Genomic DNA, 23,257 nt, shown 5'->3' on the forward strand with positions numbered 1-23,257 from the left:
GGCGCAATAATCTCCGCATTATCGGGGTCCCTGAGGATGACATTCACGAGCCAATGGAGGACTTTGTTCAGCGCACACTTCTGTCGCTCCTTGATGAGCCCGAGCTTTCTCCACACTTCGCAATTGAGCGGGCACACTGCGCCCTGGTGGCTAAACCTAGGCCCGGTGCCCCTCCTCGGCCTATCATAGCTCGTGTATTGAACTACCGTGACCGTGACGCCCTCCTCAGGGCCGCAAGACTCAAAGGTGAGCTATTACTGGGCGGGGCAAGGATTCATCTTTTCCCTGACTTCTCAACGGCTGTCCAGCGGGAACGCAAGACCTTCCAGGCAGTGAAACTCAGGCTACGAGACCACTCAATCAAATATGCTATCCTCTATCCCGCCAAGCTCCGCATAGAGCACGCCAATCAGGTGTTGTTCTTCACGATTCCAGAAGAGGCCTCCAAATTCATTGATGAACACTTCCCTGGCTGATCCCTCTCCCATGACCTCGTTTCAGCAGTTATCCTAGGTCCCCGATGGGGGGTGCATGGGTCCTCCCGCCGTCCTGTACCGGGGCCACGTTGATCCTTCATCCCGTAGCCTGCTGCTCAGTTCAACTTGCAGGGCCCGCCCAGATCGCTACTTGCGAGAACTTTGTCCAATCTACATTTCACCTCCACTGTGGGCACCTTATGTTCTACTTGCTCTGCTGCAACCCGGAGCGATACGGCCAGTCAGGCCTTCAGACCCCCAGGCGCTGATGCCTTTGTTTTGGTTTTGTCTGCAAGGGGATGGGCTTGTCATCCCTCTGTTTGGGGGGGGGTGTGGGTGGGGGTGGGTCATGTTGGGGTTTTTGTTATTGGAAAATTAGCGCTGGCAGCGAAGGCGGACTGTGTTGAGGCACTCTGGAACTGTTGTCGTAGGACCGTTGACCCGACCCTTTGGTCACTGACATTCTACTTAATCCCAAACACCGCCACACTGTGATGGAGAGTGCCCTGACCTTTATGAGTTGGAACGTACGGGGACTGGGGAATTATAGAAAGATGAGACAACTTCAGTTGCAGGCCGAGCGCCATGGATCCAAGATTCTCTTTCTTCAAGAGACTCATGCCCGTTCTGTACACTGCATGCGTTTTGCCAAGTCCTGGGGTCCCCATAGGTTTTTCACCGATTACTCCTCTCAAAGCTGGGGAGTCATGACCCTCATTCACAAGAGCCTCCATTTTACCCTCATCTCCTCGACAATCGACCCCCTGGGTAGATATGTATTGCTTCACGCCATGCTGCACCACAAGGAAGTGATTCTTCTGAACATCTATGGCCCTAACCTTGATGACCCGGATTTTTATGTGCAGGTCACCTCCCTTCTCAATGGCTTCCCCCTTGTTCCAATCCTCTGGGGTGGGGACTTCAACACGATCTTTGATGTAGCTCTAGATAGATCAGGCTCCAGGCCCCGTCACCTCTCCAGGGCGGCTTACGCGGCACTGTCTTCCCTTCCCCGTCTGGCCATGGTGGATGCATGGAGGTTCTTCTACCCGGATTCTCGCATCTACTCTTTCTACTCCTCTGTTCATGACTCCTACTCTCGTATTGATAGGTGGGTGATCTCTAACGTATTGGTCAAGAGCGTCACCCAACTAATGATCCTTCCGAGAACCCTATCTGACCACTCTCCTGTCACCATTACCGTAGATTGGGGTCCCGATCCCGCCCGCATTCGACACTGGAAATTGAAACCCATTTCCCTACTTGACCCGGAGTTCTGCTCCGAGCTTGAGTTGTCGATCGAAGAGTTCTTCGAGACCAACACGGGCTCAGTAACGTCCCAGGCCACCTTATGGGAGTCATTCAAGGTGTATATTAGAGGGATTGCGCTGTCCAAGGAGAATTGGGTCCTTAAGTCGATCCGTAGAGACCTCGCCACCAGCGAATCTAGACTTTCATCCCTGGAGGCTACATGCTCGCTTCACTCTACCCCGGGTAACCTGGCTGACATCGGGGAGGAACTGGACAAGTTCCGTTCTCTTGCGGACCGTGAGCAGAGGTTCCTCGATAACCCTGGCATGGCGAGGGGGTATGTGGAGGGGGAGCGCCCCGGTCGCTTTCTGGCTCGGTTGATCCGACACGAGACGGGGTCCCCGCACATCCTCGGGGTTGAGAGAGCTGATGGCTCTATGGCGGTCTCTTCACAGGAGGTCAACAAGGAATTTTTCACCTTTTACGAATCCCTGTACTCCAACGCTCATGAGGTATCGCTGGCGGAGATCGACTCCTTTCTCGACGCCCTCCCTTTGTCAACTCTGTCTCCGGAGACCGCGGGTTCCCTTGACTCCCCTCTCACGCGGGAGGAGCTGTTGGTCGCTATTGATTCCCTATCTTCGGGCCGCACCCCTGGCTCGGACGGTGTCCCGGTCGAGTTCTATAAACGCTTCAAGTCACAACTGCTCCCTCATTTGCTGGCTCTGTGGGAGGAGTCCGTGGAGGCCGGGGTGCTCCCCCCTTCTCTCCGTGAGGCCACAATCACAGTGCTACTTAAGTCCGGTAAACCCCCTTCGCAGTGCGGTTCGTATCGCCCACTTTCTCTCATAAACTGCGATGGCAAGATATTTGCCAAGGCTCTGGCTCTCCGGCTGGCCCCCTTCTTGCCATCTATTATCCACCCGGACCAGGCCGGTTTTATCCCGGGTCGCTCTACCTCCCTGAACCTGAGGCACCTATTCAACATTATTGACAGAATCAGTCCCGGGACACACGCTGTGGCTGCTGCCCTTGACATGCAAAAGGCATTCGACTCGGTTTCATGGAGGTATCTGTGGCGGGTCCTCGAGTGCTGTAAATTCGGCCCTCTTTTCTTTCCTGGGTCAGACTGCTTTACTCCGAGCCGGTTGCCAGGGTCAGCACTGGCGACCGTTACTCCCCCCTTTTCATGATCGCCAGGGGGACGAGACAGGGATGCCCCTTCTCTCCCCTGGTCTTTGCGATAGCAATCGACCCTTTCGCCGACATGCTCCGCCAACTCCATGCTCACAGGGGCCTCCGCTCCGCGGGACAGACGGACATAGTGTCCCTCTATGCGGATGACGCGTTGTTGTTCGTGCGCTCTCCTTCCACCAACCTACCCCCTATACTAGCGGACATTATCCGTTTCGGTCGAGTCTCGGGCCTTAAAGTGAATTGCTCGAAATCCATTCTTTTTCCGCTCACGGAATGTACCTCTCCCCCTCCCGACACCCTTGGTTTCACATGGGCCCAAACCACATTTACCTACCTGGGGACGGTGGTGACTCGCCAGCGCGAGCTGACCTTCCATGAAAACTACCAGGAGTATCTCACACACTTGACAGCTAAGATCCAGGTCTGGGACAAACTCCCGATTTCTCTGGCTGGCAGGATAGGTCTGCTGAAAATGGTGGTGTTGCCCCAGCTGCTCTACAGGTTCGCTAACACTCCCTTGTGGCCGGGGCTGGGCTTTTTCCGCGACTTGACTCGCACCGTGAACTCCTTTCTTTGGCACTCGGGTGCGGTCCGCCTTAAAATTGGGACCCTTTCCACTCCCATGTCTAACGGGGGCTTTGGTGCCCCTAACTTTCTTAAATACTGGCTGGCGTCACAAATGCAATACACCTCCTATTGGTTTAATACTACGGATCCTGCCCCGCACGTCCGACTTGAGAGGCTTGCGGTTATGGACCGGGATATCCGTTCCCTGGTGTTGCAACCCACCCCCTTGGCACGGGACTCACAGAATCCGGTCGCCTGCACAGCCGTTGCACTGGCAAAAATGTGGAAGCTGACGGGGATTGCCTACGCCTTCCATGGCAATCTCCCTCTTTGGAATTTTCTCCCTGGGGTCCCACGGGTTCCACCGGGTACGGTCCGCCGATGGGCGGACGCGGGCTTCGAGCTGTTACGCGACGTGTTTGATCAGGGTATATTCGTCAAGTGGCCCGACCTCCCCTTGCCCCTGAGAGGAGACCGGAGTGTATGGCTTCAATACGCATCCCTTCGTAGGACCCTTAAGCGGCATTACCAAACATTCCCTGCATTACCACCTGACGACCCCGCCATTGAGGAGCTCACTTCCCCCGGCCCTACGAGGGGTAGGATCTCTAGGTTATATACCATGCTGCAATCCAGATCGGTCCCAGACTTCGCTAAACTGAAACGTGCTTGGGAGGCGGACCTCGGTGTTGAGATGTCTGATGATCGCTGGACCCACCTATGCGAACGCACGCAACGGGTCTCCTTCAACTCCCGGTTTAAACTTATCCAATTCAAAGTGCTTCACAGGTTTCACCACACCCCGATCAGACTACACCGTATGTCCGCCGACCACCCTGCCAGCTGCCTCAGATGCGGCCAGGATGATGCTGACTACATCCATATGATCTGGTCCTGCCCCCGCCTCGCACAATTCTGGGAGGCCGTTTGCTCGACAGTGTCCGCTGTAACTGACCACCCCATTGTTCTCTCTCCGCTGGTATGCCTCTTTCATGATCTCCCAGGCCTCCCCCGAGATTCCAAGAAACTAGCCGGTCTCTGCCTGCTTCTCGCGGTGCGCTCCATCCTGCTCTGTTGGCTTCGCCCCTTGCCTCCCACACATGCCCAATGGCTGAGAGCGGTCACGTGGGCCTCTGACTCCGAGGAAGCCTGGTCCCACTTACAACCCACTCACTCCAGACCTAGAAACATTTGGCTCAGGTTCCGCTCCTATATGTCTGACCTAGTCGAGACACTGGACACCTCCCCCCCCCCCCGCTCCCCCCACCAGCTTGGGTCCTCACCCCAGTCATAGTTTCCTGATGTCCTTTTTCACGATGTGACTGTATTTTGTTCTTTGAATGTTTCATCATGTGTAGTAACCTCTGCATACCTACGCTATGTACGCTACTCTTTTACATTGCTACTGCCGGACGCTGTTCGCCTGTGTTTTGCTGCCACGCTTATAATAAAAAGAAGTTTAAAAAAAAAAAAAGATAACCCGGTGTGGAAAGGAGCAGCTGAGCAAAAGACATAGAACCATAAGTTGCGGCAAAATTAAAACATCATATATTGTACGGTCGGGCGCATCGGTAACTAGAAACAACTGTCGTGCTAAAGAGCAATGACAGAATCAGTGGTATGAGTTCAGCGGAGTGAGTTCCAAGAAGGTGCAAATTGTAAAGTAGGTGAATAAATGTTACGATCTTCAAAAGGTTTTTGCATTGTTCCAGGCGGCGTCGGGAGAGGGGGCCAAAGTAAGTGTAGGTCAGGAAGATTTACCATTCCACATGAAAGCGAACGTAAATGGTGCAGTGTGTATGCACTCCCGGAAGAGAGAAGAGGACAGTAACCAGATTAGGATGAAGTGTTTGATCCAAGTTAGAGCGGCGGCCGCAAGCGCACATATCTTACCTGCAGAAATATCAGGGGCTCCCCAGGAAGCAAACGAAATAGACATCAGTGGAAGATGAAATTCTAGGTATCTCCCGGGCAAAGACAGGGAAAAGACAGCTAGCCTTAAAATCGGGCCTTTAATACCGGGCCCGGCTTCGCCTCACGGCTCGGCCGGGCCTTGGCATTTGATGGGGGCAACAACCAATCAGGCTGAGAGATGTAGCAATGTGCCACTCCAGGCAAAGGCAGTCAGGTCCTAGAATAGGTAAAAAGGTGGTGGCCATCTTTCTGTTGTTTTGGAATCAGCTCGCAGTAGCTGGAGACACTGCAGGCTCTGTCTCTCGATGGTGAGGGGACATCCTTCTTGGCCAGGGAAGTAGGGGAAAAGACAGCCAGCCTTTAAATTGGGCCTTTAATACCCGGCACGGCTTCGCCTCACGGCTCGGCCGGGTCTTGGTATTTGATGGCCAGTCTCTCTTTTATGGTTGTCATAGGCCTGGATTAGGCTGATGCCTGACGGCTGGTGTTGATGTCCCATGTCTGTTTCTAAGGGGGCCAATGGGCTAAGCAGACCTGGCGATTGGATCGCCTATGAGCACTATTTTATTGATTGTGCTTTGGTAAACCGCCTTGTTTTAAGGGGCTTTCTGAAGGTTATGTGGTCTTCCAATGTGCAGAGTCGCTAGTGTATAGTGTTCCATATGTATGTCAGGAATGAGGACGATTCGGCTTGACATGTCAGGTTGAAACGAAGAGCTTTTATTAGCACTGCATTGCTGGATCAAAGCATTCTGACAGGCATGTATCCAATACAATTCTTTGATGTGGACTCTGGGCCCCTGCCATGGAAGGTACGGCTGGCGATGTTAGGAAAGATTTCTCTTTTTGCAACTTTCCGTCCATAGTTTCTATGAGGCACCTTTCTTTTTACTCTCTGTTTTAACCTGTTCTGACTTTTTGAGGGGAAGTAAAGGCTTCAGCTTGCCTTTTGCTCAGTGGTTGAGAAATTGATCAGTCCTTCAAACTACCAGTACTGGGAAACTTTGTTTAAATTTTATCTTTTGTGACTTTTTAACATTGCGCTCAGCATCTAACAATGCAGTGCAATGGGGTTACTTTTGTATCACCCTAGTTTTTCACACTTGGGATTCTTGGTTACTTTTATATGTGCTAAAAGACAAGCTGGTGCCAGCAGATAAATATTTACAATTATTCCATTATTTTGAGTGTGCACATTTGCATTACTGCATAAGGCTATTAAGCGCTGCTAATGCCCTGGAATGGTTGTGCCACAAGATTTTTCGCTTGTTCTTTGGTCATATTGCTGTTTGACCTTCTTCCTGTTTTGCTAGGCCTGGAAATCCCTTCTACGTTCATGCACTAGCCCAGGAAAGCTGCTGTTTTTCGCAGGCTAGTGATGTGTGTGTGTGGACTAGGAAGAGGGTGGGACTGTCTAGTCCCATTCCACATCTGTGGTGCTAGAGAGTCTAGTTGTGGGGCATGAGTGAAACCAGTAGATGTCTCTGAATGGTCAACTATTGGCTGTTTGAATGGTGCGGATCCTTGCCATTGGTGGGCTTGGACATACCTCCAGCCTGAATTTTGGATAAAAAGAGGACTCCTGCATCCATGTCTTCAGATCAGCATTGGAGAAAATCCCTCATAGACGAACATCTGACTGAAGATCTGAAGAGGTCTGGCATCCCTGATGAAGTCCTGTTGGAATACCTGGTCTCCAAAGACCCTGAGCTGTGTTTCAGCTCTTGGACTACTGGGGCCAACTAGCCTCAATGCCTTCTCTGGGATCCAGCCATGCTGAGCCTTCAGAAGTGTCCCTAAACCATGCAGTGGATTGACTAGCTCTCTCCAGTGCTGGACTGGCCTATAGGGAACTCTGGAGATTTCCCGGTAGGCCTCTTCACCCTGGGCCTCTTTTGTGTGGAATCCTATTTTATTTCCTAATTTACTCATAGGAAAAGGGTTGGGCTTGCTATAAATGTGTAACATGGGGCCAATTAGAATTATTTCCAGAACCCCTTTTGGTTCCCAGTCCACCCCTGGCTCGCTCGTGGGCTATGTGAGGAGTCATAAATGTGAGGCAGATAAGTAGATAAACGTTTTTCACAAGTAGCCATTTTATTAAATAATAAGGGTGTGATAAATGCCTTGCTTTCCCTAACCTAATGAGAAGGTCCCTACATGTCCAACTAAGACTAAAGGAAAACACTCTAAGATATCTGTCCCTCGCACTTATACGTACAACAAAAATAATACAGGTACCAAATGGCTGTTTAAATGCAATTATATAACAGTTATATTCAAACATAAACTTTGTAAATATATTTAATTTCAACCAGGGTCGGATCACCTTCATTTCCAAACCAGAAGTTCATATCAAGAAAGTTCTTTTCAATAGCCAAGTTCCGATCCAAATACAACACAAAGTTCTTTTCACTCCATACATCTTTTACTTGTGTGAGAAACCAAAGGGTGTCTCACCTACTAGTGCCCGGGGATCTCCCTCTCAGGTGGCCAGGACACAGCCATCGCCTTTGGATCCAGACCCTGGGGGTGGACCAGTGCAGGAGGATCACCTGGGTGAAGTGTCTTTGGGGAGCGGGGTGAGGCAACCGGTGGTGAAATGCAGTATTCCCCCCTTTCCCATACTCATTACCCATCGTATTTTATAGGATTCGCAAATGTTCCAACTCCCCCCCTCTGCACAAAAACTGGGCAGAAGAAGAGGGTGACTCAGAGTAAAGAGGCTAACCCTTACATATCTCATTGAAAATGTCCCGCTAATTGGGTCAGGCAAAGTCAGTCACTTGACTTTAATCACATACATCTGATACCCATTAGCTCTCCCCACACGGATAAAAGGCAGAACATAGAGACACACTCTGAGCAAGGTGGAACATGAGAAGGAGCAGAACTTCCAGGACATAGGCAAACCTACTCGAGCAGAGCAAGCAATCGAGGGACTAGAGAAAAGGGTAAAGAAAACCTGAAGTTCCCGGCAGGCGGTCATTGCCTCCGGGAAGCTGTGAAGGAGACGTGGAGAACACCAAATCGCAGAAAAGAAGAAACCTGCATTGTGTTTCAAGGACACCAGTGACCCTCCCGGGATAAACAACAAGTTGGGGAGTTGAGGCCAAGCCTGTGGTATTAACCTTGACTCGTGAATCAAAGCCGCAAAGACAAGAAATTGAAGAGAGATCAAGTAAGATGTGGACACAGGGGGTGTTGGAATCAGGGTTGGAGAGCAGGTCTTCACAGATGTTCAGGAGAGCAGTTTCCGTGCTTCTTGCAGCTCTGAAACCAGACTGGTGGTCATGAAGACAACCAACAGATTCAGTGTGAAGAATAAGCAGGGAGATGGCCAGCTTTTCCAGGAGTTTGCCCAGGAAGGGAGTGATGGAGATCGGGCGATAGTTAGCCGGGCAGCACGGGTCGGCAGAGGGTTTCTTAAGAAGAGGGTCACAGGGGAGTGCTCCAGGGGGGAAGGGAAGACTCCAGTGGCAAAGGAGTGATTGCAGAAGTCGGCCAGAGCAGGAGCCCGGGAGTCAATGTGGTCCTTGATGGTTTTGGAGGCACAGCGATGAACCTGTTTTGATGAGACTTTCATAGATTGAACTGTCTAGAAACCTCGTCTGGGGCGAACAGGGGAAAGGCAGAGAACGAGGGAGGAGAGGTGGCCAAAGAAGGGCCAGAGGAAGGTCAGGGAGTAGAGTGGGTAAGGGGAGAGGAAGAGAGAGAGGACAGGATGTCCTGAGTTTTAGAGATGAAATGAGAAGCCAGAGCCATGCAGAGGGCCTGGGAAGAGACAGGAGAGGTAGAGACTGCATAAGGATTGGCCAGTTCCTTGCAGATTTTAAAGAGTACGGCCGAGTTGTAAGATGCCGCAGAGATGTGGGCTTGGGTGTGAGCTCTCTTCTTGGTGCAGTCAGAGGGCCGGTATTGCCTTTGGAGCAAGCGGCATGCCAGTTTGTTAGAGGATGTACCAGAGGCACGCCATTTCCGCTCAGCCGCCCTGCACTTGCGTTTGAGGGTGATGAGGTCTGAGTCGTACCAGGAATTGCACTTGGCTTTGAGCTTCAAGCAGATCCTCATGACCGGGGCAAGAACATCGAGAGTATCAGATATAGCAGAGTGGAGCATGGAAAGGGCTGTTCAGGGTGCGAGTCAGCTAAAGTGGGAGGGGGAGTGAGAAAATGGCGGCGAAAGCCTCAACTGACACACGCTTCATGGGTCGGATAACTGAGAAGGTGGGTGGCAGTGCTGGAATTGGCTTAGCCTGGGGGGAAGAGAGGGTGAGCTGGGAGGAAAGGAGAAAGTGATCACTCCAGGAGAGCGGTGTGGTGAGAGGGATAGAAAGGGGAAGGTCTGAGGAGATCAGAACATCCAGAGTGTGCCCTGTAGAGTGAGTCGGCCCAGAGGGGAGAATAGAGAGTGAGAGAGAGTCACAGAGGCCATGAAAGAGTCCAGAGGAAGGACAGGAAGCATCCAGGTGGATGTTAAAGTCTCCAAGAAGGAGGAGTTAAGTGGTCGAGGCCAGGAGGGAAGAGGAAAGGTTTGCCCATTCAGAGAGGAAGGAGGAGATCTGACCAGGTGGCCGATAGATAGTAGCCACAGTAAGGGAATGGCTAGGCGAGAGAGAGAGAGCCTGCAGACAAGGCATTTGAAAGGGGAGTAGGCAGGCATAGGAATGACAGAGACAAAAATCCACTCGGAGAAGATCAGGGCTACATCCCCTCCGGAGCGGTTGGATCGGGCGTGGAGAGGATCTTGTAGCCGTCAGGGAGGAGAGTATCAAAGCTCATGACAGAGCTGGCAGTGAACCATGCCTCGGTGAGACCGAGGACATCGAGGTCAAGTTCCTCCAGGAGGCGGCAGATGTCAGAAGAGTGTTTGACAGCTGAGCGAGAGTTAATCATTATAATCTGCATTTAGTTTCCACTGGCAACTCAGGGATAACTCGGAATCAAGGTATTGGAGAACCTTTGCACACGCCCCAGCTGGAATTGTGAGCCTGCAATATGGATTGCATCTCAGACCGCTGTACAGTGTTCTGCAAAAATAGGTTTCAATTTGCTTCACAATAAAGAAAATAGGAAACCTGAAGCAATTTCTCACCAAAGGTTTCTGACCAGGTGTAGAATTCTGGGCAATGCGGATGCACCAAAGTGTTATTTATTCAAACTGATGGAACAATCGAAGCATGAAATGTCAAGTCACAGGAATCAGAAGTACAAAAAGAAACATGGAGAGGCAAAAGAAGGCGCATGATAAAAACGGGGATCTAAATAAATGCAGTGAAAAATATAACTAACCTTTTTTTTTATAAAACTCTCATAAGGAAAGTGTTCCATCCTCTCTCTGGAGAATAAAAGAAAAAAGGAACTAAGGTAGAGGAAACTTTGTGGGTCAGGTGTGGATATACTTTCAGACTTTGATCTGCTACTGACTCCTAATGAAGGCCTCACCAGGTTTGATATATATGCCACCTGCATACACTATCTCGTGTTGCTAGTTGTATCCATTACTAAGGACTAAGGAAAATTTGTATTTGATAGTGATGACCAAAAAACCACAGAAAAATGTGTAGCATGTGTAATTCCAGCAGCAGATATATTTGCCAGTGAGAAGCTCTTTTTCTAAACCATTTTTGTTCCCTTACTATAGCAGGAGAATAGCTTTGGCAGCAGAACATTTCATAGGAGATTGGACGACACCGCCGCGGAGATGTGCTATTACGTGGCTGGTAATGCTGAAGCCGCCAGATCAAAATGGAAGTATTATCTTGGAGTGGGCTCTCCAGTCTAATCTCCAGTTTGCATGTGGGGTCTTTAGCTATGAACAGAACCCATCCAAGTCCTTACTTCTTGGTTGCAATGAAGTCTGGTAAGGAACAGGCAATGAGCGGGCCACTGGCTCGTGCTTGAAGACCCTAGACCAGGGGACTGCAAACTTTGACTCCCCATTGCATTGACTATGCTGGCTGGGGCTGATGGGAGTCGTAGTCCAAAACGTCTGGAGAGCCAAAGGTTGCAGACCCCTGCCCTAGACCATCTCCTGCCTGGCATGATATTTTTAGATGCCCTGACTTAAGCTTGCACATAATAAATTAATAAAGAAAACCTGCTTGTTTCTGTATTTGGGTCGTGTTTTGCACCAAAAGAAAGGTGTTTCTGTTAACAGCAACGTGTTAGTCACGCCCTACTAACCTCACGTGCTGTCTGCCCCTTTAGGAAGGTTCATGAAATGAGCCAACCCTCTGCAGGGTCTTCCTTCTATGTAAATCGAATAGGTTGGGGTTTACTGTGCAGTTTTTATGAAAGCAAATATAAGGGACAACCCTTTAAATTCAGTTTTCAAACCTTGAAACTTCACAATACGTCCCAGCCACAGCCTGGTAGATTCCCGGGCCGACAGACTGGAAATCAGCCCATTCCCCTTATGAAAGCATTAACAGGCCGGAGAGTGGGCCGAGCTGCAAGGCAGGCTTCAGGTTCTGCAGTACCAGGGCTCAAGTCCAGGGTACACCCTGGGGGACTGAGTCCACCCACTTTATTCAGACGGTTGACTCAGTCCCCCCTCAGCTAAAGTGAGAAACATTGAATGTCCTCTTTGAATGTATATATTAAAGCCGATCTGGGGATCAAACTGCAGTCGGCAGATATGAAGGTCGGACACTTCACCGCTGCACTACATAACCTGATGAAAAATAACAAACAACTAAATATGAAATGTCCCATTTCGGTACTGCAAGTCCCAGGGAAAAATGTCTTGGTTCTTGGAGTTTAAAACGTGCACAGCTTTCAAAGTTTTAAAAAACACTATTAGAAGAAAATATCCTCTCTTGGTTTTGTGTGTGTATTGATTTTATGAAAGGCAAACGCCAATCGTCCTGTTCAATTTGGGTGGTTATGCAAAGCCAATTTAATGAAATATGCATATTTCACCTTGATATTTAATTTCCAGCGACGTTACATCCCATTGCATTTGTTGATGAGACCCCCGCTTTAATTTTTAGGACTTGACCCCGGTGCAGTACCATTGATTATATGTAGTCGAGCAGATGGGCAAAAATGCATTGAAATAGGGCCATTTTTGCCCCGTACTATGCAGAATTGTACATGCACCAGTACGTTATGGCCCAAATTGTTTCGCTTGTTAAAAAGCAAGTTAGAAGCCTTCCCATTGTTACGTGCATGGGCAGGTGAAAAGGGCACCTTTCCGCTGTGTGCGCAAGATGGGAGTCAGCGGAACAATTCTAATCAGGTTTACTGGACACATTCTATTGGGTAATACAGATCGGTAAACTGAAAGAAGCCAAAAAGGATAGGAAAATTAAGTATAATCGAATACTAGAAACAAAGCAACACACCTCCCCAACAGACATCCCACGGCAGGCCCCGGGGTCACTGCATCTCCAAGAAACACACCCAAAACACAGCAATAGAATGGGGACTCATGTACGCCCCCAGAGAGCACACACATTGGGGACACACTAAAAGGAATGCCGGGAGAGAAGGGCAGAAAAGACTGTAGGTGAGGGGAAATAAAAAATGGCATGTAGACAGAACTCTGCGACATGTTACACAGACGTCTAATGTTGCTTGTGGTCTTGTGCACAGGGGGGAGACCTTGTATTTTGGGATAGACGGCCCCTTATGGGGTGGGACCAGGCCTGATTTGCTTAGGATCTTTCTCCTGTCATTTTGGATCGTCTGCAGGGTTGCCCTGAGCAATCCCAGAGGTGATAATTCATTCAAAACCTTCCAGCCATCACCTTTCTGTTCTGCTACAGTCGCCCCTAATGTAATAGATGTGCTCAGACGTGGGCCACGAGCCTGCAATGCCGAAAACCCCAAGCTGCACCTCAATGACAAATGCCAATGAGCCTGACACGTCTCTGGTTGCTTGTGGGTTCCTGCGGAGGGGCCGTCACCTTGCACTTCCTGCTGGCGCGTCCCCATTAGTGTAGGTCCAAGTCTGATATACATATTGTCGCCCCTCTTCTGTATTGGCAGGGCAGGCTAAAAAACAATAGTATTGGGGGGTGGGTGGGGGGCGGGGGTGCTCTGAACAATGGCAGAGGCTATGATTCATTCAAAACCTTCCAGCCATCGCCTTTCTGTTTTGCTCCCCTAGAACAGTGGCAGGGTTTAAGAGCGAGATTGACTGGAATTACAGCTGTGGTGCATACATTGATTTGAGAGAATAAAGGACACGCAATAGATCTGGCACTAATCGAAAAAGATAATGTCCCCCCCCACCCCAAACAGATTACTGACACAGATACACATAGACACAAAAGCAGGTGTTAGTCACACTGACACCCCAAGCCACATGCTCACCCCCAAAAAATGCAGGCCAGTGTTGACTGAAACCATAGACAGCACCACAAAAACAGACACAGTTCAGGCACCGCTATCGAAGGCAGACAAGAGTAGGGGGCATTATAGATCGATAAGCAGACGCCGAGCAGCGAGCAATGACTGGCACAGGCGGCGTGAATGCAGGCACATGGCAACAGGCGTCGTGTATTGCAATGGCGCCCCTCTAACAGACCTTAAAACGCAGAACTGGAAATACTAACTAGCATACCGTGAGGGATGCTGCTGCCTAAGTTACCCACCACACACACGCGCGGAAGTATCACAGACACCCACGAAATACACCATAAATAAAGAACACGGGGTAATGTTGCCGACAGATAACCAAAAAAGTCACAGAACAGAGATAACTAACACGACAAGAAAAAAGCTGCAATCAGACAAGAAGGGGGGAGAGGCTGGAACCCACAACAACCCCCCAAAACTGTCTATGTGAAAGGATTGATTGGCACTCATGGGGCACCAAACATAGACCGGGTGTTTTGCTGACAATTGCAGAAGCCGCCACAAGCAGCGGCAACCACAGACACCACATAAACAGAAACCGAGCCCGGATTACTGCCATGTAAGTACTGACAAAGAATGGGGATCAGGGACACTCCAAACGCCGAGTACAAACGCAAGCGCAGTCTGGCCGCAGTCGCCAACACCCAGCTCAGTGGAGGCCCGCAGACGAAAGAGAGACTTTAAAACCGGCGCGCCCCCAGAAAGCGAGGTAGGACTACCGCAGAGTGCGCCACATCCAACAACAGACCCCCACCCCGAGCGCGCAAATCTCCCTCTCAGAGGAAAATGCATGCCAGATGACTGACTCCACCCCAGCCCAACTGGCATTTCAGAGTCAGATACCTGGCTAAAGGTTCGGCAGCCCTGCCTGCTTAGGCTGGCATGTGACTGAATTTGCCCCAGTGCGCCTGGCACACGCGTGTGCGGTCGTTTACGATACACCTGTAGCTCCATTTGAAGTCGTATGCCTGGCACCCCCCGTGCAGCCCCGTTGGCCTACCTGCGCAGTGCCGCGCTCGCCTTCCCTGCGGCTGCGCTGCCCGTCTCCTTCTGCCCGTTGAGGCACTCCCTCGGGCTGGGCTCCGCTGGGCCGGAACGGGAGCCCTGGCAGCGGATAAAGTCCAGGCGGGCGAGAGGGCAGGGCGGGAAGGGCAGAAGACGCAGCTGTCGTGCCAGGAGGGCTGAACTTTGGAGCCAATAATGTAAGTCGCTTAACATCCAGAGAGCAAACAGGCCAGGGAGAGGCCCGGCAACACCTGTGCGCGTGCGTGTGTGTGGGTGTGTTGGAGTTTCCATATCTAACAGGGCCTATAGAGGAGAAGGCTGGCTACATGTACGCGTGCCCATGAGCACTCGGGTGCCATGATGCATGTTCACAGGAACACTAACGACTCCCCATATATGTGCATAGATGAACTGGTGACCTGTCTGTATGGAGGCGAACCGAAGAGATCTCACATATGCGAGGGAACTTCAGGAGACTTGTTAGGAGAACTGATTAAAAAAAAATGTGTATAGCGCTCATAACAACGTTAACAGTTTCAGCGCCTGGTAACACGTGCTTACAATTACCAATATAACGAGTACACCTGTTATAGATGTACGCAGCAGTGAGGGGACCGTACACATGTTTATAAGAACAACGAGAAGGTGCATTTTATACCTACAGATTTCCCATCCGCTTCGGCCAGGACCTGGATTCTCACGGACTGGTGTCTGTTTCTTGCCTTTGCTCAAGTTGCCGTCTGTAGCAGCGACTTTTGCTTGCTGACATTCAGTCCCAGAACTCCTTTCCCTATCACCCCTCAAGGGTTGGGGTGCCTGGGCTGCTTTAGCTTCAATATCACCTGGCGTATATTCCCCTTGCCCCAGAGTTGTAACCGGGGTTTCTAAAGTTGTCTTTGTTCTTCGTACACAGGCTCGGACTGGCCTATAGGGCAATAGGCCCATGCCCGAACCAAAAACACAAAATGTTGGTGTGGGTCCGATTTTGGGGCAAAATGGCCCACTTTCTTGGCCAATGTTGGCCTGTTTGATGAGTAAATTCACTATGCGGCTAGTAGTTTTGACCAGTCTTTAATATGCACAATTTATATCACATTTTATCAAAAAACTCACCTGTGGGTACTATTCAGGGTCACAAAAGGAATGAATAGCCATTTGCATTAATGCGACACTTTTTCATTGATGGCCGAGACAATTTTATGGCCCAGTCTGACCCTGTTCGTACTTACTTGAACGTTCGTTCTCTGGTTGAGTTGGAGGAAAGGACTTCACGCGATTAGTTGAGAATTCTAGACGTTCACATATTGTTGTAAGATATCAAAACTCCTTTCCTGATTGCTCGTCTTTCTTATCTCCCAGAGTGAGCTTCCCACAGAGGTCGAAGTGTGTGGGATCTAAAGGCTACAACGTTCCTCTAATATTTGGTAAAATCAGCCATCATTCCCTTACTTACTGTGGCACTGAGAACCGTTCTAGGACGGCAGGCCAAGGGCACGTTTCTTAGGAAATAAAGCTCATTCCTGGGTCCCCTCTTAGCCCTGATCCCACAGTGGTTAATGTTAAAGGACATTTGTACCGCACACTATCACCACCACAGTGGTCCCCTGGTGCTCTAGCGGATCTGAAAAGGAAAAGGAGTGGGGTGAGTTAGTAGGACCAGCGGGAAAAAGTGTAAGAGAGCTCTGATGTGCTGTTGGCAGCTTCAGTTCGGTTGACACTGTCTGCTCAGCTGCCTCTGTTTTCTGTTTTCAAGCAACCATTTAACGTGACATTGCTGCAGGCGCTGCTGTGTGTGCAGGTAGTGGAATGGGTAGTTTTAGTCTTTGGCATGTTCCTTAAATGGTGTGAATGTTGGGTGATTAAAACAGGGAGGGTGTATGAAACTGCATGCTATGAGGGTCAATGATTGAAATGAATGGTGGTCGTTTAAGTTTAATACTTGCAACCCACATGCACGCCGACAACACGTATTCATGCAATGAAAAAGGGCTAACCGGCGCGTGTCAAAAGACACGCAAACCCAGAAACATGTCCGCCAAGCGAAAGCTGGCATACGCGTCACGGCGCACCAATACAATGCATAAATAGACACGCAAAATACAAACGAGCGTATACAGCTACGATGAACATGCCATTTCTCGCAGCAGTGATCATGGGACAACGCAGGAGGAGGAGGAGAGCCAGGGCCCGCATTTATTTACCCAGGACCAGCCTTTTTGGGATGCCTGATAACCAGGTCTATGGCAGGTATAGATTCTCACCACATATCATCCTAGACCTGGTCAGGGAGAGGGAAGATGACCTCACATCACCCACCCTGTGCTCCCAAGCACTAAGCCCCTTGCAAAAGGTGCTCAATGTACTGCATGTTTTGGCCACTGGGTCATTTCAGCGTCAACTGCCATAGTCGGGGGCGTTTCACAGGCCATGCAGTCACGCTGCCTACACCAGGTGTTGGCAATCATGACTGCACGCCCCTCAGTCCGCAGGCACATATACATGCCCAGAACACCCGCAGAAAGGCAGGCCGTGGTCCAGGACTTCTATGGGGTGGCGCACTTCCCTAAAGTGCTTGATGCCATCGATTGCATCCATGTGGCCCTACGTCCTCCTAGGGCTACTGAACACATCTACCGGAATCGCAAGCACTGGCATTCCATCAACTTACAAGTTGTATGTGATGCCAAGGGAATCATTACCTCTGTATATGCGAACTATCGAGGGTCCACCCACGATAGTTTCATATTCCAAATGTCTCCCCAAAACCGGGTCTTGGAAGCTGGGAGGCATGGCAACACATGGCTCATTGGTGAGTACAAATGTCCCTGCAAATGTATGCATGTCTCACACAGACCAAACCACACCACTGACAAGCCAGCTCACCTCCAGAGGGGACAGTGCCTACCCACTGAGCACCTACATGATGACGCCAATACAGAACCCCACCACACCACCCCAGGTAAGATACAACGCAGCCCATACTGCAACCCGTGCCATAGTGGACCGCACATTTGGAGTGCTCAAGTCACGCTTCCATTCCCTTGACCATTCTGGTGGTGAGTTACTATATGCATCACCAGTAGTGTGCAGGATCATTGTGGCAGCATGTGACCTGCACAATGTTGCAACGCAGTGGGACGTACCGGTGGACATGGTGGTGCCCCCACATCCCCAACCACATGCACACCTGCTGCGCATGGGAGCGAAAAGGGCAAGTGGTGAGGCTGCCTGTACCCAGCTTGTGGCACAATTTTTCACCTAAAATCCAACCCCTACTGAGTGCACACCGGCCTGGCACACACCAGGTGACAATCGATGATGACAAAGGGACAAACATCTGTCACAACCTTTCCACCATGAGAAACTGTCCCTGGAAGTGCTACATTGTGTGCCTCTCTTACAACAAAAACAATCTTCTGTGTAGAAAAGGCACACATGGAAGATGCAGTATGCCACCACCCTCATGAACAAATACACATCCAAATGAAGATAAGTCACCTGAAGCCCCCTAAGCTCCATGACACCTGGTTGGCACACCATGCCATGGCATACAATGTCAACAGTGACACATAAATGCCCAACGCATAACATCACTGTCACAAAGTGGTCAATGACAAACCGTCCCACCACTCAAAGAACCAACTCACACATATTAAAACAATAATGTACACAGGAACATCAATTGGCCAGTATGACATACCAGAAACACAGGACACAACAGTGAATATGTCTGACAGTCACCTATCAAATACCATAAGTGAATCAATGTGCCCTAACTAGCCGATGGCACCCTTCCATCAGTAATGACGTCCTGCCAAATAAAGGTGGGATGGAAGTGCATACAACTGGAAGGGCAACAACAATGGAGATGGGCAAGCAAATACATGAAAATGGAACATGAACAAAGGGCCTATCTGAACATCAAAACAAAAAGGGATGCCAAACATGCACTGGACAAACAATAATGAATCCCACTAGGGGTGTATGCAAAGGTTGGACCAGAGACTTCCCAGAGATGAAACAGAACCTCAAGGCCACTGTGTAAGTTACTTTCACACGCTTTAATCCTTGCAAGTCCATGGAAAGGGGAAGCAGGAGTCGCAGGCACGACCCTAAGGCACGAACAAGGAGGGTACAAACACAAGACAAGCCTGTACGGGCCCAGCCGGAACCTGCAGTGGATGCCCTCGGATGCCACACAAAGCAACACACTGTTACATTAATGCACAACAGACAAAAAACAAGTAAGAAAAAACAAAAATGCCCATGGTGGACCAGGGGGTGGGTGACCGCGCGGCCATCATGGATTGGGAGAGCTGTAGCTGCTGTTTGCACTCTTTAGTGTAGCAATAGAAGATGTCACTGGTATGGGAGGCTGACCACGTGCATCCCTGGCCTGGTCCTCCATGGCAGCGGCCATGCCCGACTGTGAGGTGCGCATCTGCAACATGATGGCACCGATGTCTGCCTGCAACACCTCACGGGATGCAAAAAGTTCTGCTTGCAACACCTCACGGGTTGCTCGCAGTTCCTCCGATATGATGTGTGTCAACTGTTGCATGAGCACTTCTGAGCTTCTACTGCGTGCTGCCTCTAGTGCAGTCAGTGTATGCTGCAGTGACCTAGCCTCTGCCCTCAGGGCAGCCCTGTGGGCCCGACCCTCTGCAGCCATGGCTGCGTGCAGGGACCACATTTCTGCCTGTCTGAACCTGTTGCTGGCCTGCATCTGGAGCATGTGTGAGCGGCATGTGGACCGCACTGCCTGCTGCTGGAGCTGCATCTGTCTTTCTGGGGGGAGAATGGAATTGGCCACCCTATCCATGCCCTGAGCCAACATCTCATAAGCAGCCCCCTGCTGTTGTGCAACAGAATAAATGGACTGATCCCACACATCTTGGCCTGTTGGCACACGGCCATCACGTTGGCGTGTACCATACCTGCTCGGCCCAAGGAAACCTGGACCTTGATGTGCTGGCACAGTCTGTGGCTGCAGGACTGCATCCCTCCCTTGAACAGCTGTCCCAGGAACAGAAGCCAATACTGTGGAGCGTGGCCTTGCAGCCGTAACCACCACAGACCATCGTGCCAACACTGACTGGCCTTCTGAGGGTTCTTCCCCTACCACAGATGCTTGTGATAGGCCAGCACCCACAGTTGAATCACTCCCCTGCGACAGTTCCAGTGATCCATTGTCCGACTCACCACCAGAACCATAGGCTTCCTCAGAGGCAGAGTCAGAGCGAGCAATTCCCAAGATGGACTGCAGCACCAGTGGGTTCTCATGGCACACCACACCATGTCTTCCACTGGTGCCTGCTTGCGGCCCACTCTCCTGCACCCCTTCCTGCACCTCTTCCACCTCCTCGCCTGCACCCAGTGGCTCATCACCTGCAGAAGGACAGCCAAATACATGAAGACACTTTTAGAAAGCCCAGCACACACACATAGGTATCGTAATGCAGTAATGTAACACATCAACCTGCCATGTCAGTGAGTACACAAACTCTGCCACGTACGCAGTCTAATTGGAAGGCAAGGGGATCATGAAATCAGACATGGATGCGCGTTAAGGGCACAACACCACATGTAGTGCATGGTGAATAGCACCTGCTTCACACACAAGCACCAGACAAGCATAGTTGAGTCACCAGCATCACTGATGCACACACACAGATGACACTAGCATGGCCATGCCTGAACCATCAAACCGCATGACATGTAAGGTGTTGGCCACTGCCCCTGATCTATGTACAATGCATGCGAAATGACATAAACTGGAAATACCAATATTCATGAACACAAGTGTTACATGGTGCTACGATGCTAGGGTGGTGGAACAGAGTGAAGGCAGGCACACTGATTCCATGAGTTCTGGTCACATCGACAGAATCCAAGAGAATAGCCATGTAGAAGGTGAGACCTGGCCATGGAACTGTACGGGGCCATTGCAGTACATGGGAGCGTGCTCAACGTACAATTAAACAACATATCCCGAGAAGGCAAAGTTGTGGGGCGATAGCAGTGTAAGGGCAAGTGCATGGTTCAGGTGTCAAGTGCCGCCAGTGGGTTGTAGGGATCTAGCAAATACCCCAAGTGTGGGTGTTGGCTGGAAGCCATTTCCATCATCGCTGTCCTAGTGTGATTCCTGGCCCGTAAACCAAGGGATCATACAACCAAACCATTCCTGTGTGAGCTGCAGAGGGAAGAGAGCAGAAGCACATGAATATCTGTATATTCAGTCGCAGTAGTCCAGCATAGGATTAACCAGTCCCCCGGAGTCAGTGAGCTGTTGGGGGAATGAGCCGTAAGGTAGAATACCTCTGGGGAGGGACAGCTGGCAGGGTGACCTCTCACAGACGTTAAGAGATGCGACGAGAGAATGAGAGTGTGCATAGGATGAGAAGCACAGGCAATACGCCATGACAGGTTTTAGCAGGAAGAGGGGCAGAAGAGGCAGTAGAGAGAGTGACATGGAATGAGTGATTAGGAGTGGGGATAAGGATTGACCCGGTGGGCAGCACATTGTCTGCATGCAGCCTTTATGGCAACAGGCACATACCAGTCCACCTTGTCATGGTCAACCCATGTGAGTCATGAAAATGTTGAAAAAACTGCTAAACAATCATTACACTTCATCCAAGGAACATACACATGCCTCGGACACATATGCATCACCACTCACCGGACAAATCCTCGTAGTTCGGCAGGTCTCCCATGCCTTGGACCTTCTCCACTTCAATGAGATCACTGACAATCTCCTCATGTGGAGTGAGTTCCTCGTCCTCTGGTTGTGTCCCACCTCCAGTCACCAGAGTAGAGGAGTAGGCGGCACCCAGCTTATCCTTGGCTCTGCGTCGGAGGTCATTCCAACGCTTGATCACCTCCTGCAGAGTGCGCCTCCCATGGCCCATGGTTTTTATACGATCCGTGACGGCCTGCCAGTGGGCCATGCGCTGAGCAGGCATATGTGTGCACCCTGACTGCACAGCATTTCACGTTCGTGTCCCAACATGTAGTCCACGAGGATGTCCAACTCCTCATCACAGAAGCTCCTCTTCCTCGATGTGTGGGTCTCCTGTGCCGTGCCTTGGGTTAGAACCTGTCCCGCTGCTGCACGCTTTCACCTCTTGCAAGGATGTGCAGACCCAGAGTCGCTTGTGCCACTCTGGTCAGTAGGGGCTGGAGCACTGGTGGACTGAGACATGGCATCAGCCACTGATGGGACGAGAGTAGGCTGGCTTGCAGGTGTCCGTACCAGGGAACTGGTGCCAGTAGCATGCGCTGCATGTTTCTTGCCCCTACGGTCAAGGACGTCTGCCCCAGAGTCACTGTGGGCCTGGACCGGGACGACTACTGTCCGGGCTGGCTGACCCTGAGCCTGGGTAGTGGTAGCCACAGCTGCCCCTGCAGCATCCACACCCTGGCAGTCCTGGAAAGCAGATGTCACTGCTGTACTGTGACCCTGGGTGCTGCTGCTAGTAGCCTGCACCGCACGTCTCTTGCCCTTGTGGAGCCTGGAATCGGCCCCTGAGTCACTCAGGGCTGGGGCCGGGACCACTACAGTCTGGCCTGCATGACCCTGGACCTGGGGGGGGGTGGTAGCCACAGCTGCCCCTGCAGCTTCCACACCGTGGCTGCTCTGGACAGCAGATGGCACTGCTGGTCCGGGACCACGGGTGCTGGGGACGTCAGCAGCAGCTGCATCTCCCTGACCCTGTTGGCAGGGGGGCATAGCTCTCCCTGCACGTGCCTGTACACCTTGCCCTAGTCACCCCCCTCAGCCACCTTGCCCACCTCTGCCAGGTTGCCCACCTTTGCTGCCCTTCCCACTTGTTGCCCTCCCAGACATGGCACTGATGGACTAGCGCTATGGGAGGTCCAGCTAACCATTGGCCTGGGCAATGTGAGTGAGGGGGCAGGGTACGTGATGTAAAACGTACCACTTTACTCCAGCAAGGCTCTATATAACCCTGGAGGAAAAAATAACGGGTCGCGTAATGCACAGGTACCCCAAAAACTAAAACTACGTGTATGCGATCCCTCGGTAGCCCACGTGTGAAGAAAAAATGTAACGCAGTACGCTGTGGCACCCAGCAACACTAAAAATGCATACGCGAGGAGCACGTAGGGTACTATGACCTCGAAAATGGGGTACGCTACACACAGGGGCAACCACAGTATGAAAAATGTGTGCGCGACTCACCGTCTGCCTTGTAGAAAGAAGAAAACTCCCCCGCCAAAACAAGAAGTACGCACTGCCACAGTTGTGAACTAATCGCGTGTGACCCCAAAAAACTCTGAAGAGCACGCATCCGTCCCCACGAAAAGCACATACATAGCACTGTTGCCCTACGCACACCTTTATCCAATACTGAACGGCAATGCCCAACGTACAGCGCATGTCACATAACTTACGCGCTTAGGGCCTTTTTGTCAGATTCCACGCAAACGCTCTGTTTCTGCACGTGCAGAGTCACTCTG

The 23,257-nt window shown here is 50.9% G+C and overlaps 1 protein-coding gene across 1 annotated transcript in view; it reads right to left on the bottom strand.

Moving 5' to 3' along the window:
* The window catches only part of MYO15B (myosin XVB), a 721,855-nt gene extending 706,891 nt beyond the window's left edge, over positions 1 to 14,964 (bottom strand). Inside the window, exon 1 of the mRNA XM_069654768.1 lies at positions 14,772 to 14,964. The gene's annotated coding sequence lies outside the window, so the exon portion shown is untranslated. The remainder of the gene's footprint in view (positions 1 to 14,771) is intronic.
* Positions 14,965 to 23,257: the final 8,293 nt, after the last annotated feature.

Source organism: Ambystoma mexicanum, chromosome 3q (genome assembly GCF_040938575.1).
Source record: "Ambystoma mexicanum isolate Mex_15411 chromosome 3q, UKY_AmexF1_1, whole genome shotgun sequence".
In the NCBI taxonomy this organism is placed as follows: domain Eukaryota; kingdom Metazoa; phylum Chordata; class Amphibia; order Caudata; family Ambystomatidae; genus Ambystoma; species Ambystoma mexicanum.